The following is an 18,551-nucleotide window of genomic DNA, read 5'->3' as shown; positions in this document are numbered from 1 at the left end:
CAATACCTCTTCAAAGGGGTGGCTTCACCCTAGAAATGGCTTTAAAAAACAAATGGGAGGGGAAGCGATGTGAAATGAGCTGTGGATAAAACAACCCACCCATTTGCTGCTCCAGCTCAGGGGAGGCTCAAAGTTAGAAAAAAAGGTCCCATGACTGAAGAATCATTTCACTGTGCCATGCACCAGTAGATATTAGACCATCTTTTACACAGGTTCATGGTGGATGAAGAGAACTTTGAATCAATTTCCATTTTAGGTCTCGCCTAGCGTTGCAGCGCGCATGCACTGCTCACTCTGCGAGGCTTTTTGTAGTTGGGATTTTCTGGAACTTCAGTTTAAGCCCCACACATCATTTTTATTGGCTCGCGTCAGCGTTTATGTTAAACGCAGGCTTCCCATTGAAAAGGAAACAACGGTTCCTGTGGACTCATAAAAAATGATTCAAGCAATATTTGCAAAATCGCAATAAAAAGAGGGTAGAATAATGTCAGAGGGCAAGGAACCACCAACACATTTGTACAATTATGACTTGTTTTATAAACACAACAGACTTATTATATACATTGTTTAAATTTACAATAGAACAGATATTTGTGCACAGTGTCCCAAAGTGAAAAATGGAACCTAATCATAAGTGACAGGGTGTATATTTATATACAAGGTTTCCACAAATCTTAAAAGGCGACCATTCTTGTATAATTTCTTTATAAACAGCAACTGTATATAATAATACGCGCTGGGCAATGGTTCGCTCTTTCAGCTTGTCGACGGCGTTTCGACCCTCTATCATTACAGGGTCTCCTCAGGACTAGTGATGCAGGGACATCTGGATTGCTTAATGCGCAGCCTTGTGAACTAGTGATGTGCCACAAGTGAGAAGTGAAAGGGTATTACTCACAAGAGGACCCGTCCGGGTACTCAGTGAGAGGAAAGGCTGGCAGTCAGGGGTACGGTTTGGCCGACCGGCTCTTTACATCAACTCGCTATAGCCATAGCGGTATGGTTAATCTCTGGTAAGTTCTGGAAACCGTGACAATGCACTGTGTAGGTCTGGATGATATTCTGTGCGCGAAGAATCACAGCATCTGTATTCCCAAGCTGCGTGAGTCAGCTTCAAGGACGGTACAATGACTGACGCGAGTTGATGTAAAGAGCCGGTCGGCCAAACCGTACCCCTGACTGCCAGCCTTTCCTCACACCGAGTACCCGGACGGGTCCTCTTGTGAGTAATACCCTTTCACTTCTCACTTGTGGCACATCACTAGTTCACAAGGCTGCGCATTACGCAATCCAGATGTCCCTGCATCACTAGTCCTGAGGAGACCCCGTACTGATAGAGGGTTGAAACGCCGTTGACAAGCTGAAAGAGCGAACCATTGCCCAGCGCGTATTATTATATACAGTTGCTGTTTACAGCCCCATCTCCTTCTCGGATGGCCCATCCGGACTGGATCATTTTCTTGCGGCTTTAGACAGTGGGCTTATATGGTGGTTGAGCACTATTTTTTAAAATGGACACTGATGGGGACAAAGGCGCTTGTTATTCATGTTGCGCAAAGAATCTACCGGAACCTTATAATGCACCTGAGCTTCGCCACAACTTTTACTCCGTTCACAGACAGCATGGAGAGTCAAAAATCGGAGGAGATTCCTTTCTACAGAGCTTCACTCGTTTTTTGCTCTCACCACATTTACTCCCCATAATACAGATGTGCTCTGTAGTTTGGAGTTTACCTCCTTTCTGTGCTCCTGCTAGACATTAATATAGCATTCAGGGGTGCGTGCAAGTACAGCTGTCCCACATGAAATGTTCCCAGTTTCTCGCCTATCGCAGAAGAGGGTGATGCAACAGCTGTCAATCCAGCACTCTCTGTGATTTGTGGAGACCGAGTGGTTGTGGAAGATGAGACCGATAAAAGACTGACGTCATGCCAGGGTGCACTCTGCAGGATGAGATAAACCACATGAAAGACTGAATGCACGGTGACATCACGTCAGGGTGCATATGGGGGGAATGAGACATTGCATGAAAGTAACTGCCTAGACTGACGTCATGCCAACGTGCAGCATGGGGGATGAGGGAGATCGCATGAAAGAGACTGCATGCACTATGACGTCATGCCAGGGCACTATCACTTATACTTCACTCTGAAGTGACATCAGAGCTGTTGGTTTCTGCTGCTATAGTCAGGTTAGGTGATTAATGGCAGTGTATGTGCACAGGATAGGCAGAGCCACTGGAATTATACGGCATGAGGGGCAAATTATGCTGCAGGGTTAAGAAAATAATGCGGCAAGAAAAGGCAAGTCATGCGGCATTTATGTGGCACATTTTCTGATGGTATTTCTTCATTATTTTGGTAATTTGTTAACACTGTCTGGACCTTAGTTGCACCTCATTAGTACCAGTTTAACACCCAAATACAACAATAAGCTACAGAAAGAGGACCAGTCAACCTTTGCAAAGAGCTTTCCACTGCATTGCAAAATGTGTCGCAGCGTTCTTAGTAGCTTTTGAAGCGTTTGAGCTAGAAAATTTTTTTTGTTAATATCTGCAAATTATGCAGCAGATGGATTATGTGGCAAATGCAACAAGTCTATTTGTTATTTCTATAATTATGCAAAAATCACTGCGCAATCACATAATTCCAGTGGCCCTGGGTATGAGACTATACTACTACTTAGTAAAAGCAGTCACATATCGGAGGTCTGAGCGCCTGGCAGTAAATCACTGGTCTCGTTCAGGGAACTTCATGTAGATTGGTGTGCTTAGGTGTAATTAAAGGAATACTATAAAAGAATAGAAAGGAAAACGACGGTGATGCCTCACTTTGCACGTGTGATCTTGTTCGCACCATGACCAGACAGCGTGACGAGTAAAAAAAAAAAAAAAAAAAAAGCTCATTCTTTGCGGTCACCACATTTACTCCCCATAGTATAGATGTGCTGTGCATTGTAGTTTGGAGTTTACCTCCTTTCTGTGCTCCTGCTAGACATTAATATGGCATTCAGGGGTACGTGCAAGTACAGCTGTCCCACGTGAAATATTCCCAGTTTCTCGCCGATCGCAGAAGTCTGGAACAGGAAGTCTTAAAATACTTATTTCTTTTGTGAAATGCAATAAAATTCTAAGACATCTTGATGTCGGTCACAATTTTGCTGTAGTTGTGTTTCTTAGAACACTTCTGCTGGAAATATTTCAGGGCGTATTTCTTCTTTGAGAACTTAACATGATCCAAATGCCACTGGTTTTGTACTACCTATGAAAAACATTCTGCTTTCGATGTTTTTTCTGTTGAAATACACTAGGGGTCGTTTCAAGGATGTGATCAGAAATTAGGGTAGAATGTTGGGCAGTTTCTCTGGAAAAACGACTGTCGAGAGCCACACTTGAGGTAGCCAAGGGTAGTAGCTGCTACCTCACAGGCACTGCTTTTGCACCCCATGATCTCAGGGGGCATGGGAACAGCAGCAGGAACACAAGGTACACATGACCAGACTCTTATAGGCATGCTTCCTTTCTGGACTTCGTTCCTTGCCCCTGAGCAGCAAGAGGTTGCAGAACAATCAAGTTGGTACACTGGAATCATTCTTGTGATTTTTTGGGGGGTGAAAAGGTTGTGTAATGTCACATTTTATCTCTGGCATTTAGGGGAATCTAAGTCCACAGGCATACGTTTTTATAGTCTGGCCTGACAGCACAGCTAATGGACGGAATGATGAACAATGGAAACATTCACACCTAGTCATAGATCTGGGTTTAATCCATCATTTTGTGATGCAATAGGTCTCGCATTTACACGAGTTTAAGGCATTGTGAATGACAATGCCTTTTATTTAAGTTTTAAAAACAAAAACAAAAATAAAAGGCATTGTTATTTGTAATGTGAATAGCTCAAACTCGCATAAATGCGAGACCTATTACATTGCAAATGCTCATTTAAGATTGCATTAGGGAAGGTTCGGGAATGCCCCAATCCTGGAATTCTTTTTTTTTTTTTTTTAAATCTACACCATTTTCCTTTTATGAGGTTACACATTCTTTTAGGCAACGGTCCAACTTTGGTTTCAGCACAGCGCTCGCTTTCATCTTTACAACACGGGCACCGTGCTCTACATTTCAGCACGGCGCCCGGTTTTCTGTTGACAAAAGCCAATAGCTGAAAGTCTTGCAAATGCCAGACCTACTGAATTGCAAATGCGTTTTTTTTTTTACTACCGACCAGGTAATATACAAAGATAACACTGAAGTGCTGGACATAGAAGAGCACCACCAGGCAGCATGACTTCTGCAAAGAAGTGTTAGAAAGCAACAGGGAGGACGGAGGTACTTTATGCTGGTAGCGTCCGCAGAGAGGTTGCCACACCGATAGGGAAGCACACAAAGCTCATAAGCATGGCACAGCCAACTCTTCTCTAACTCGGGGTCCCCATGAACAGCAATGGGTAAATCTGCTTTGAGTAGGGGAGAAAAGAGGCTGGGATATATGTAGAGTGTGAACAGACCGGGGTAGTAAGGATAGGTCCAGGCTAGTTAAGCAGACTGAAAGTAAAGTGGGCTTTCAAAATTAAACAAGCCAAATCTTTAAAAAAAAAATCCTATTTCCCACGATCCTTAAATATCAGGAAACAGAAGGAAAAACAAGGATTAAGATTACTTGAGCCACAATTAACAGCATGTCATTTTCTTAGTAAACCTGCCACACCAGTGATTGATGCAAAAAGGAAGCAGCTGTGCAAATTTACAGTCATTCCTCTTTTTAAGTGTTTCACACCTTTAAAGTTGCTCGAAAGCAAAGTCAAAAGGTGATGCAGGCATGTCATCTTTTACTCATAGGCAGCATTTGCATCTCTGCTAAAAATAAGCCATGGTGCAAGTTGTAATAGCAGTATTTCAAACAGTAATGTACTGTATTCACTGCACTGAAAAAGGGGCCAATAAAATTGATGGTATTTGTATTTTTTTTCTCAGAGAAAACACACATTGAATTTTCTCTTGCGCATTTCCTAGGAAAGATTTACCTACAGTGTAAAGTGTTGGACTTCACAAGGTATGGGCGAATTGTTCACATCTGCCTAAAACAGTTCCCTTCTCATAAGCGGCGCATGGTGCCATGTATTTTATTTCCATTGATTGTTAAGGAGACCAGACCAAATCTCAAACTAGCCAAATGCTTATACTGCAGGTAGCTACAAGATTACTTAAGCACTAACAGCAACTATAACAAGAAGACTTAATGATTTGCTGTCTAACTTGGCACCTACAGTGCAGGCAAAACAAGTAAACGGTATTTAAGGTTAATATAGGAAAATTCAAAATAGCACCCTTTGCACCACTTGAGAGAAGGGAACTTTTCTAGGCATATGTGAACAATGAGTACAGGCCTTGTGCCAATCTGTCAAGTGGACTGACCCCAAGTGCTCCGTGCTGTATACTGTGGAAGACAGAGGCAGAATGTGAACTTAACCAGACAGTATGACAACCAAAAGTCAAGACTGTTTCCAGTCCAGGGAGGACCTGGCTTGACAGTTCGGGCTGGACTGTTCCCATGAGGCACAGGGTCAATACTGATTTGCATATGGCTGGGTTCAAACTGGAATGGCATGGTGAGCAAAACAACGATGGAGTTAGACCCCAGATCTCTGTACTGGGGTGAATGTATGACATTGTTCTGCATTCGGTCCATCAAGTATTGATTTTGCATAAAGTTACGAGGCAGCACAGAAGTGGATTCCTGTGTGTGCACGGGAATGCTTTTTGTCGGTAAAAGTAGTTTTCGAAGCCAGTTATATAGAAAGATATATATAGAAAGATATATATAGAAAGATACATATTGTCATTAGCTTTGAAATGGAACACAACCCCAAAACAAGTGATAATAGAGCAGAGGGTTGTTTCCATGAAGCCGGGGCTTTGGTAGGACGCAAAAACTAATCACTACACGACCAGAGGCAGGCCGACAACAAGTGTGTTCTGAAACTATCATAAATAACGCACAAGTTACTTACCTTCGGTAACCATATATCTGTAAGAAACATTTGTTAGTTATAGATTCCTTACCTTAGAATTACTCCCACCCGTCAGACTGGATCCGGAAGGTTTTTTCGTCAGCAGTACCTCTGCGCATCAGAAGGTGGCATTGGTCCGCTCCGCGGCAGTCGTTTTGGTGGTCGCCGGGATGACGTCGCGGCAGCTACTTAGACGCCGCCCTCGCACACGGACGTCAGTTCTGTACACAAATTTCCATGCCAGAAACGCAGCGCCATGCAAGACACTGACCATTGGTGCACAAAACCTGGGCCCTGAAAGGATGTCCTTAACCCTAGAAATCAGTTCGCAGAACAAGTAGGAGGGGGGGGGGGGGGGCGTAAGGAATCTATAATTAACTAATGTTTCTTACAGATATAGTTACCGAAGGTAAGTAAATTGTGAATCTGATAAAAAACACGTTAGTTATAGATTCCTTACCTTAGAATAGATACCCCAGCAATACCAACCCCGGTGGTGGGTCTGCAAGCCAAGACCACACCAGAAAGTCCTGGAGGACAGAATGGCCAAAGAAGCGGTCTCTCCGGACTTGGCTGTACTGACAGTGTTTGGTGAACGTGTGCAGCGATGCCCACATGGCTGCCTGACAAATGTGATTCAGAGGCACTCCTCTTCCAAAGGCAGTAGTGGCTGCAGTTGCCAAGTGGAGTGAGCGTGTAGCCCGACTGAAGGCACTTTTTAGCCAGAGAGTAACTAGCCTTAATACACAACACGAACCATCGAGAAATGGTGTGTTTGTGTACAGCCCAACCCTTTTTTGCAACCACGTAGCCGACAAATAGTTGATCATCCACCCGGAACTGTTTTGTGCGATCCAGATAGAAGAGCACATGCTTTGGGTTCAGACGGTGGAGCCTCTTTTCTTCCTTTGAAGGATGCGGAGGCGGAAAGAAGGTGGGCAAAGTAATGGTCTGCCCAATGTGGAAGGCAGTGACCACCTTAGGAAGAAAGGATGGACGGGTCCTGAGAACCACCTTGTCCGGATGAACAGTCAGGAAAGGAGGTTTTGAAGAAAGAGCCTGGAGCTCACTCACTCTTCTAGCAGAAGTGATGGCTACCAGGAAAGCAGTTTTAAGAGTGAGAAGGCGTAAAGGACAGTTATGCAGTGGCTCAAAAGGAGCACACATGAGATAAGTGAGCACAAGGTTCAAGTTCCACTGAGGAATAACGAAGGGGATTGGGGGAAAAATATGTGTTAAGCCTTTTAACAAACGGTGCAGCTCGGGATACCAGACTCTTCTCGCCCAATCCGGAGCCACAAGAATGACTTGGGCCCGGTCGCGCTTGATGATCTTTAGCACTCTGGGCAGAAGTGGTATAGGCGGAAAGGCGTACAACAAACCGCAACTCCACTCGTGACGAAAAGCGTCGCAGAGCGAGCGCCGACTTGGAAATTCGAACGCGCAGAATTGCAGACTTCGGTGGCAAATAGATTTAACCAAGGCTCTCCCCACTGTTGAAAGAGACCTTGCACCACCTCCGAGTGAAGACGCCATGCGTGATCCATCATGCACCTGAGGCTGAGTTTGTCCGCCCTGGCGTTCAGCGAGCCGGGCAGGTGATGAACCACCAGGGAAATGCCCTGATGTTCCAGCCATGTCCAAAGGCAGAGGGCCTCCTGACATAGGGTCCACGACCCCACCCAGCCCTGTGTGTTGCAATACCACATGGCAGTGGTGTTGTCCGTGAACACCTGCACTACTCTTTTCCGGACAGAGTGAAGGAATGCCTTCAGTGCAAGACGAATCGCCCGGAGCTCCAGAAGGTGGATGTGAAGCCTGGACTCCGCCTGAGACCAGAGGCCTCTGATCTCCACCACTCCCATGTGGCCGCCCCATCCTAGAAGGGATGCGTCCGTCACCACAGTGTGGTCTGGTTGGGGAAGTGAGACCTAATCCTAGTTCATAAACCACCACTGCAGTTGTTGAGCAGTGCCCTCAGAGATCTGGACACAATCGGACAGATTCCCCTGATGCTGCGCCCACTGGAACTTCAGGTCCCACTGCAGGGCCCGCAAATAGCACCAGGCATGATCGACCAGCAGGATGCAGGAGGCCATGAGGCCCAGCAGCCTCAGGGACATTCTGACTGAAACCTGGGATAGAGGCTGAAAGATCGGAATCATAGCCCGAATATCCCGGACTCGCTGTTCGGGAGGATAGACCCAAAACCGCGCCGTGTCCAGAACCACTCCGATGAAGAGGAGCTTCTGAGAGGGACTCGGGTGCGACTTCGGCACATTGATGGAGAACCCCAGCAAATGCAGGCGGTCAGCCGTAGTCTGGAGGTGGGAGACTACTGCCTGGAGCGAGCCTGCCTTCAACAGACAGTCGTCGAGATAGGGTGAAGACTGAAACCCCAGATCTGCGCAGATGAGCTGCGACTACCGCCACAACTTTTGTGAACACCCGAGGGGCGCTGGTAAGGCCAAAGGGGAGCACAGTAAACTGAAAGTGCTCGTGGTCTACTGTGAACCATAGGTAACGCCGGTGGGCCAGCAGGACGGGGATGTGAAAATCAGCGTCCTGCAAGTCCAACGCTACCATCCAGTCTTGCGGGTCGAGGGCAGACCAGACCTGAGCAAGCGTCAACATCTTGAACTTCTCCTTCCGGAGGAATCGATTGAAGTCCCTGAGGTCCAAGATAGGACGCAGGCCCTTGTCCTTCTTGGGAACCAGAAAGTAGTGGGAACAACCACGACCTACTTCTGAGACAGGAACACGCTCAATGGCTCCATTGGCCAGGAGAGCCGTAACTTCCTGCTGGAGAAGGGCCAGATGATCCTCCGACGTGTGGTGGTATTGCGGTGGCATGGCTGGTGGGGTAGTCTCGAAGGGGAGGGAGTAGCCCCTTCGGACTATCTGCAAAACCCACCTGTCCGAAGTGATGGTGCGTCAGTGGGGATAGGTGATGGCGAATCATGCCACTCACTGGCGTTTGATGGGCCTGAAAGGACAGACTAGGAGGGTTTGGAAGCTGCTGCAGAGGGGGGGGGGTGGTGGACTGGCCCGCCCACTGGCCCCCGGAACCATGACGGTTGTTTCCATGTCTCTGGCCGCACAAAGGCTGGGTAACTTGCCGCGGCCTGTGGCCCTGGGTGGGGCGTAGCGGGGCACCCCATCCGTAACCACAAAAGGGGCGAAAAGAAGACTGCGCCGGACGGGAGGAGAGGCCCAAGGACTTGGCCGTAGCCCGGGAGTCCTTGTAGGGCTCGAAGGCGTTGTCTGCTTTGTTGTCAAAAAGGCGCCAGCCATCAAAGGGCATGTCCATCAAGGTGTTCTGGACATCCCTAAAAAGCCAGTGGACCTCATCCAGGCGCAGCGCACAAGCGCTACCGACGTTGAAATGGTCCTGCCCAGAGAGTCGGCGGTGTCCATCCACAATGGATTGTAAACTTTGCTGCATCTCTCCCGACGGCAACAGCCTGGGAGAGCACTGCCCGGGCCTCACCCGGACACTGAGGCAGCACTTGCGCCCCCGTATCCCACACAGAGTGCGAATAACGCCCCAAGAGACATGCGGTGTTTACGGACCGCAGTCATAAGCTGGCGGAAGAGAAAATATTCTTGCCAAGGTGGTCCAGCTTCTTGGATTCCCTTTCCAGTGGAGCGGTAGGGAAGGCGCTTTTGGAGGTGGAGGCTTGGACCACCAAGCTCTCCGGGGTGGGAAGTCTCCAGTATTTTTTTACAACTGTTCGTCCAAAGCTTTGATGTAAGATTTCTTTGAAGTTGATATCCATCCCACGTGCTCCCAAACAAATTTAAGTCCAAAATGAAAAAGTGCAAAAATAACCCATGTGAGGGATTTGATGCCATGTCTAAACAAGACCCATCAACGCACGGCAACCAACCCTGATTAAAAACGAGTTGTGCAAACGTGGAGCTTATGTTAGACGTTGCTCAAAAAAGTACACTTTCTCATGTTGAGAAAGGTAATTGGTCGCTGACCAGCCTTATCTTAACATGTGCCATCAGAGTCTATCAGCGTGTCTCGCCCGAAGCATACACGAGTGTGTGCTTCCTGCAGCTGGGGGACAGACGGACAAATGGAGGAGGCATTTGGCTGAAAGGCCTTATGGAGGTGTTACATGAATTAGAGTAATTGGGCAGGCGTCGTCAAAGGCAAACCGACAAACGCCGCTATTTCATCTCTGGCAAAATGCTTTAATAACACTTAATCAAGAAAAGGGATTTATCCCAGAAAAAGCACTGCAGCTTTGATGTAAAGTCCTACATCTCACTGCTCAAGCCTCCAGATCTTTGATTCAGGGCTTCGCTAGTGAAACTGAAGGTAAGTTTTGTGAATATAGACTGGATCTTGGTCATTGCCTGCAAGTTGTGGGAAGATATTTCACGACAGGTTGTGTAAATCACAAGTCTTCTCACTTTCCGAAGCAGCCTGTCATCGCGATCGCAAAAATTAAATTAACAAGCATTGTCAGCGCACGAGAACGAGCATTGCGGCACCGGCGCTTTACTTTGCACATTAAAAGTAAAGACCGGGTGCCGCGATAAAGTGAAAGTCATCACGGTTCTAATGACTCGTGAAAGACTGCTGGCGGCCGGCTGCTCGCGCGAATGCAAGCGCAAGACCAGCCAGCAGCACTTTGAAAACTTAACTACAAAATGTCTCCAAGCAGCGCATGCGCGCTGACTCCGCGCGACCTAAAAACCACTGAGAAATAAAAGTTTCTCCTCCTTTTGCCATTCCTACACCTCCCCTGGAAAGGCATAGGATTCTGATGGATTACCCGTTTTACAAAATGTAGCAAATCTGGGAATGAGTCATGCTCCATGGATGTTGGGTGGGAACACCCACAGCAACATCCATGGAACACACCTCTTTCATATAGATGCATGCGTGAAATGGTCCCATATTTACAAGACCGTGAAGTCACGCAGGGTGACTTTACTTGGCCTTGTAAATATAGGTAAGGTCATTGTGCCTCCGGTGTGTAAAAAAAAAAGTGACGCAGTCAGCACAACGAGCTTGTAAATAATCCACTTAGCACGTGCATGCAAGTCAATACATCCTGTGCATTATGAGATTACCAAGCATAACACCTACTCCTAAAAAGCAAGTGCTGATCAACAGCAACTCATTCTCAAAAACAGAGGCAGGCACTCAAGATAATGGAGTTACAGTTGTGTTGCTTGAAGATGCAGAACACAATTCAGTGTCCAAAACAAGAGCTTAGTTGCGCATGTGTCATTGTATGGACTACTGGGTGTACAAACAGCTTGATAAAATCTTACTACTGTGTCCGAGCCATAAAAACCCAGAGGGTCTTAAGTAGGTGTGGGTTGAACTTTCATAGTTTCACTCTGCGTAATTCCATAGACTTACATAAAGCATCTGAAGCATCGCAGGAAAATATTCTGCGATTGGCGGAATTCGGCCAGAACTGTGTGTCACAAGTGTCCCCAAATTCCATGGGCAGAATTAAACACTGTATAGGAATTGCATTTATATAGCGCTTACTACCCCTGACGAGAGTGCATTTTTGGCGAGTAGCACGGTACTCCGGAACCCAAAAGGATTAGTAGTGAACTAATATAGTGAAATATGAAATTAATTTAAGCGGTGGATACATTAGCCTGTTATTTGAATTGAGAAGGATAGTGGAGGGATAGAAGAGGGAAAGGTTTGCATTCATATAGCGCCTGCCACCAGGTGTTGAAGCGCTTTTCAGAAAGAAGAATGCTACTCCAGAACCAAAAAAGGATTTGAGCGATGGACATTTTAGTCTGTTCTTTGGATTGAAAAGCATAGTGGAAGGATGGAGGGGGAAGGGTTTGCATTTACATAGCCCTTGCTACCCCGGATGAGAGGTTGAAGCACTCTTCGGCGAGTAGCACACTACTCCGGAACCCAAGAAGGATTAGTAGTGAATTAGTGTAAGGAAATGGGAATTTAATTTGAGCGGTGGACATGTTAGTCTGTTATTTGTATTGTAAAAGGATAGTGGAGGGATACAAGAGGGAAAGGTTTGCATGAATACAGCACTTGCTGCTCACTTTTTGGCGAGTAGCACGCTACTTCAGGGCCCAAACAGGATTAGTGGGGAATTAGTATAAGGAAATCTGAAATTAATTAAGCGGTGCACATTTTCAAAATGTATTTTCTTTTATTTTTACTGAGCCGCCATTTTCGTCATTATCAAATATAGGAGCACCCTCAAATATGCAAGTTCAGCATGTCTGCTGTACAAAAAAAAAAAAAAAACTTTCATTTGATTCAATAGACTAAACATTCGCTCCATATAGAATACAAATCTAGCCACATTTAAGACACACATAACCCCTTACTTGCCTCTTAGTTTATTAACCGCACTGGCAACAGGACAGGGGCAGGAAAACATTATGTTTAAAAACGATCAATTTTAATAAATACATAATTAAAGCATGGAAAGGTACCACACTCATTTGCAATCAGCACATTTTCCACTGAAATAACCACAAAATTTACCAGTGATGTGCAATTTTACTGATAAAACTATACAGTGTACAAACAATGTGTGGATATTGAGTTTCGGCAAATATTTGTCATTTGTACACCACCAAGTAAAGTGCTCCGATTTGTTTTGCGCCTATTTAAAATAATGTTTGCATCACACTTCTGAACTTAAAAATAAAAAATAAATAAAGTGCTTCTGTAATTCCCAATATATTTATAAATATTTGCACTATTCATTTACAAGTTATTTAAATGCTGCGTGTTAGAAAAGAAAAATTGGCATCGTACATACAGCCTTGTGGTTCATTGTGATTGTCAGACAGCTCAATTGACAAACACCTCTCACTGTAGTAAGAGAAAGAAAAGTAAACAGTTTTGATGGATAAGCGAGGCAGTAAACGGGTAAAAGACAAACTGACACCTCCTTAGTTCTGTAACAGACAGCAAATTTAAAGGCATCTTTATTGCTCATTCACTTTCTGGATGAAGAGAACACATGTCCATTTCCAGCTCAAGTTAACTCGCTTGCACGAACAAGTAGGTCCTATAAATAGCTCGACCTGATAATTTCTGACTCGCCATAATGAATAGGCGAATAGTTTGAGACCTGAGGCTGCCGCAATAATCCTGGTCTAGCACGTCTGGTTGCTGAAAACTCAGCTTTGTTCTACCAGACTTCTGTCTGAGTTTAATGTGAGTATAGGGACTGACACTAGCTGAATTTTGGTGTTAAAAGATATGGGAGGACACTGGGATAACCATAGGTAATATCATAAGTCTGACCTCCTGTTAAAGATACGGGGACAAAAACTACAAGAGGTCTACTCCTGCAACTGCCCAGTGGCAACTGGGACTAGGTGTGCAAAATGATTGTTTCAATTAATAAAAATTGTTACAAAAGACCATGCGTAGTGTGTACTTCCAAGACCCTTCTTCGACCGTTAATAAAAACAATATCGTTTCAATTCATTTCAGAACTGTTTCGAAAGCATAAAATAAAGGTCCATAGATACTTGATATGTGCTCACAACTTTGGGCTTAGAGTCTTCTATTAGGCCAAAGCTCGATCTTTACTTAAAAGTTCCCTAAGTTTTCGTGCAAATTTCGCTAGTCTAGCCAGTTCCATGAGGATCTCTAAATTAAAGAGAAGCTTCATTGCGTCCATGCAGGTACGGATGACATATTTTAGAAACAAGGGTTTTAATAAAGTCCAACGTGCGAGACTCCGTTCAGGGCAGATGCAAACTAGGTGAGCCAGGGACTCCTCGAACTGATGGTAGAGTCTGCAGGAGGTAACCACCTCTAGTGATTTCCAGCGAGTATGAATGTCTTTAATTGGCATTGCCATGATTCTCACCGAAAGGATTTGCTTTAGTATTGGTTTATTCAGAGCTGAATCAAGGTAAGGCTGCCTCAATTTGTCCTTATAAGAACTGATTAGTCTCCCAATATTGCTGCTAGAGGACTCTTTATTCCCCCATGTCCTCCTGCTTTGATAATATTATAACTTGTTGCCTGTTTTAAGCAGGCCCAGTTGATGAGTTAAGTAACCCAAGTCGGACAAATCAAGGAGCAGCTCCGTATGGGCAGTTGATAAAACGTCCGCCCATGGGTTTTCCCCTTTCGTAAAAAAAAAATTCAGGGTAGCTTTCATTGTGTGTGTGTGTGTGTGGGGGGGGGGGGGAGGGAGTTCAGCGTAGGTCCCCCGATAATAACGGATGCCCGAGGCCCAATATTCATAAGATGGTTTACTTAAGCCAAATTCCAGCCTTACTAGCGCATTTCTGGCATAGGCCGGTATCTGGAAAATATGTTTGAATGCGTAGCAGTTGGCAGACTCCATGATGTTAATTGGGGCCCGGGGAAAAACAAGTTGCCCGTAGGAGATTGAAGGTATTAACTTGGCTCTTATGACCTTTCGAATAGGCTCAGTTGTTGCACTGCGTAATTTTGCATTGAGTTTGCAAAGGAGGTACGTCACCGCCTTGGTTTTGGCTTCTATAGATGAAATGTGAGCTGTTGGCTTGCCATTACTCATAATCTATACCCCCAGGTAGTTATATTTGGTTGTTAATATTTTCAGGTTGCCCATTTTCCATAGATGTTTAAGTTTGTTGGGGTATTTTCAAAAGATGACTACCTTTGTTTTACTGACATTTGCGGTCAATTCATTTTCTTCATTGTAAATGCTGAGTGCATCCAGTGCTCTTTGCAGGCCCGTTTTTGTGTGGTCCATTAAGACCAGGTCATCAGCGTATTGCAATAAGAATAGTCTAGTTGACCCAATTTTGGGTGCAAACAGGTTGGCTTTGGATATGGTTTTGCCAAGATCTGCAGTACATAAGTTAAAGAGTAGCGGTGCCAATACGCAGCCTTGTTTCAACCCTCTGTCCATGTATATCTTCTTTGTGACTCTGTTCCCGGTGAGTTAGACGCACACCCAGGTTCTGGTGTGGAGAGCTATCATAGCGTTCAGCAACCCGTTTGGGATCCCCTAATTTTGTAGTTTTCGCCAAAGTAGATTTCTGTTGACAGTCAAACGCTGCCAAGTAGTCAACAAAGCAGGCAAAGAGGGGGCACTGGTTTTCCCGAGTGGACTGATCTACCAGATCGGCTAGGGCTAGAATGTTATCCAGTGATGATGCTCCTGTCCTAAAGCCAGATTGGTAGACTGGTAGTATTCCGTCCTCATTAGCCCAGATTTGTAGATCTTGTAGAAGAAAGCTTGCATATGTATTTGCCTCGATGTCCAGGAGGGCTATCATCCCTTAGTTGGTTGGATCTCAGGTGACGCCTTTTTTATGTACTGGATGGAGCAGGGATCCTTTCTAGGCTTCAGGGACTGTTGAGTTAATCATGCAAAACTTGTATAATGGGGTGAGGATTGTCGCCCAGAATACAATGTCCTCTTTGAACAATTGTCCAGGGAGGGCATTGGGCCCTGGGACTCTGTTGCTTCATGTTATTTAGTATTTTTAACATGCAGTTGTACACATCCAGAGGTTCACGTGCTTCCTCCATGTTGGTTTTATTTACCCAGTTTTTGTTATCAGTGTCTTTATATGGGCAGGTGCTCATAAATGGTCGTAGTCTAAAGGGAGGTTGAGAGAAGAGTCCCATATGTGACTTGGAACTCCGTTTTGCCAATCGTGACCATGTCCAGACAGCCTGTTGATGTATAGCCAGAATTCTGCTTGGAGTTAGAAGACTGGATGTGCAGCCAGTGGGATTCTTTTTGTTGCCTTTTGAAGTCAGATACGTTTCTCCTGTGAGTGTCCCTGGCTGTCAGCCATGTTTGACGAGCTGTTTCGTTCCTCAACCGCTTGTAATTAATTGCGATTAGCTTACCTCAGTGCCTTTTTACTTAGTTGGATTATTTTGCACCGTGGATTGGATTGTCAGCACACTGTTTCATTGGGTTAGGGCTGATTCTTTGGTTTTGTGCCTAGCAATAGACAGTGCAGCTCTGGGACCAGTTTTGACCATTTTGCAGGCCAATTGTTTTTCCAGGCTGTCAGGCCAGATGCGTTGAATCTATTCCATTTCAGTCAGCTTTGGAGCGTGTGGACCCTTTCGTGGCCTTTGCTTCCCACACTGAGTCTCTAAGTGCCTACCCTTTGGGGATTTAGAAGCGTACTCCTGTGATGGTTTGGACTTCAATGACTGAAGTCATAAGGTAAAATCTTTGGCCATGATGAACTAGGTTAGTATATTTGACCCACACTCTATAGCGGTCGGTGTCAAATTGTGTGTTATGTCTTGTTCTAACTGGCCATATAGTCTCTTAGCGGTCGGTGTAGTTTTGCAGCTTGAAGAATTTTTGGGATTCACAAGCTGTACATTATTCCACCATCTAGTGTTTAGGTCCGGAATTCTCACAAAAAAAACATTCGTACTCTTTTTAGGTCTCGCCTGGCGTTAGTAGCGCGCATGCGCTGCTCTCGCCATGAGAGGGCTTCTTGGAATCTATACGATTCCAGAAGTCGTGATGCGGCTCCACCTACAATTGTGATTGGTGCACATCGTTTTACATCATGGATGATGCAAAACGCAGTGTAAGGATTGCACCGGAGGCAATCATTACACTGAGGGTTGCCACCCTGTCTGCGTTTGGCCCCGCCCACCGGGATTTGATCTTTTACTTGCGGCGGGAGACACTGTCTCTTATTTAGCCGCCAAGCACTATTTTTTGTATTACCGCGTTTGCCTTCAACAATGGCTGACGCGCTTTTCATTTCTCTGTTCTCTGCGCTTTTCATTTCTCGGTTCTCAGCTTGCACGCTACTTTTTTAATTATTTTAACGTGAAGTTCCTTTCTCTGCATAGGTTTGGGAAAAAACAATTTTGTGGAAGAAGAACATTACACAACGCTGGAGACCATGTTGTGGTCGGTGTGTGAAGGCTAGGCAGAAAAGGGGCAGACTTGGAGAGCCTTTTGATCCCTGGCTAAGGTTACCATATGACCCCATGTCACAAGCCCTTAATTTTCCAGTCATGGAGTTTTCTTTTAGAAATTGTTATTGAGTATATTAATTACTGTACATAATCTGACGTTAGGGAGAACTGCAACTCCCAGAATGCATTTTGTTACATAGGAGGTCCGGCTGGAGCACTGAGTCTCTGATGAGATGGCATAGTCTTGTAAGTTTGTGTCTCTAAACTCAGTGTTTGCAGTTGCTATGATCGCTGACGTCACGTGGGAACCCTGCCTTTGATTGACTTGCATAAGACTGAACAAACCTGCTTCGGCGCTGGGTCTCGAGTAGAAGGAGAGGCACAGACGGCAGTTTAACTTCCTTCTCTGTGTAAGGCAGCTCTCGTGCCCCACGCCCGCTCCGCCTGGAGACCGAAGTAGTTAAAAGCCAGAGGGCCGTGTCACAGGAAGTGGAGTAAATGAGAGGCAGTGTGTGTTGGGATCACATGTGTCAGCAGCTCCCGCTGACTGTACCTTCTGTCTGACACTTCTCGGAGGCTGGCCATCGGGACACCACACCTGCGGAGCCGGGGCTGTGTAGAGTGACTGATCTGACTTTCATCAGCAGCTGAACTGCAGTGAGTACATATCTCAAGTGCAAAGGTTTAGAAATCTGTACAGTTGGTTCTAGTGGGGTGGGGGGGGGGGAGGAAGGGATCTTTCTCTGATAGCTGTTTGGCAAAGTGGAAACCTAGATTGGCGGTTGCTTCCACTACGGTTTGTGGACATGAAATTTACTTTGAACATTTCAGGAAGCAGTACGAAAGAGGCTTTATTTTAATCCTGGCTATTCTTCAAAAAAAAAAAAAAAAAAAAAATCGGGGCTCCAGGACGGGAGTCCCGCAAGGCGCAAGAAAGATGCCATATGACTAGATCGGCTTTTGTGACTTTGGACCCGGCCCTGGCGTGGTGTTGACATCAAAGGGACACAGAATCTGTTGAGCGGTAGATTTATCCAGGAGTTGGGTACAGAACCGTACACAGAACCGCGAATCTCACAAATAACTACAAGAGGGGCCACATAAATCCCTCGGGAAGGCCCCACCCCAATGAGCAAACCCGGGTTCGCAAGCAAGCTCAGCAGCGAAGAGCCAGGAGAGCAAGCGATTGGTGAATGGGGGATATGCAAAAAAAGCATAAAATGCCATAGTCCGCGTACCATGGGTAGGAATCCCCCAAACCGGGCAGTCATATTTCAGCACAGATGAGTCTTTCTGTTGTCAATATTACCTATGCCCCCAGTCGCCATTTCTTTTCGTCCATTAGGACTCAGATCATACGACTCACCTGGGGAGGGAAACAGGCCAGGCTGTGATGGGACACCCTTACGCGTCCATTCTGTGCAGGGGGTTTGGAATACCAGATATGGAGTTATACTATAGTTGCGCACAAGCCCAGTTTGCCGCATACTGGATGATGCCCCCCCCCTTACATGCCCCACATTGCAATTGAGGATGGCTATATGGCCCCTACCCCCTGCTCTGTCTATCTAAGCACCCCGGCAGTCCAGCGTCGCCTCGCCTCCACCACTGTCCAATGCACTACCAGCGCCTGGCGTGATATAGCTAAGTT

At 45.8% G+C, this 18,551-nt stretch overlaps 1 protein-coding gene across 2 annotated transcripts in view; it reads right to left on the bottom strand.

Moving 5' to 3' along the window:
* ADNP2 (ADNP homeobox 2) overlaps positions 1 to 18,551 on the bottom strand; it is an 82,916-nt gene that overhangs the window by 34,423 nt on the left and 29,942 nt on the right. The window lies entirely within an intron of this gene.

Source organism: Triturus cristatus, chromosome 5_2 (genome assembly GCF_964204655.1).
Source record: "Triturus cristatus chromosome 5_2, aTriCri1.1, whole genome shotgun sequence".
NCBI classification, from domain to species: Eukaryota; Metazoa; Chordata; class Amphibia; order Caudata; family Salamandridae; genus Triturus; species Triturus cristatus.
Note: the sequence above shows the minus strand (reverse complement) of the source record. Positions and strands in the feature narration are given on the sequence as shown.